Below are 498 nucleotides of genomic sequence, written 5' to 3'. Positions count from 1 at the left end.
TCTAGTGCAGTTTTTTCTTACCGATTTATAAATCGAAGGAAAATGTCTTTCAGACTTACAAAACACATTGAAAATATACTTTTAGTGGAATTAAATCCAATATAAGTCAATGAAATAGTGGCAGTTTGTAGCAGATTGGGTAAGTTATCAAACACTGACACCGGCTTAAATATAGCACATCGCTTGGATTCATGTAACAAAAGTATTAAAAGAAAACTGCTAATAAATAGAGGTATTTTCATAAACAATAAATTACTTCAAAACTAAATCATATGTAATCTAATTGCTAAAAAATAAACGTATACAAAAATAAACATAAGAAAACGTAAGGCATCATAATTTGAATATAAAAAAAATAAATTTATTACTTAAAATGGTAGGATATTAAAAAAAATTATCGACTTTGCAATAAACGGAATATAATGCATAAGAAATGGAAAACAATGCTTTCATTGCAATTTAATGGACCAAAGCAAAAAAATAAAAGTTACTACTAAA

Source organism: Parasteatoda tepidariorum, chromosome 1 (assembly GCF_043381705.1).
Source record: "Parasteatoda tepidariorum isolate YZ-2023 chromosome 1, CAS_Ptep_4.0, whole genome shotgun sequence".
NCBI lineage: Eukaryota > Metazoa > Arthropoda > Arachnida > Araneae > Theridiidae > Parasteatoda > Parasteatoda tepidariorum.
The sequence above is the reverse complement of the archived record's forward strand: the minus strand, read 5'-3'. Positions refer to the sequence as shown.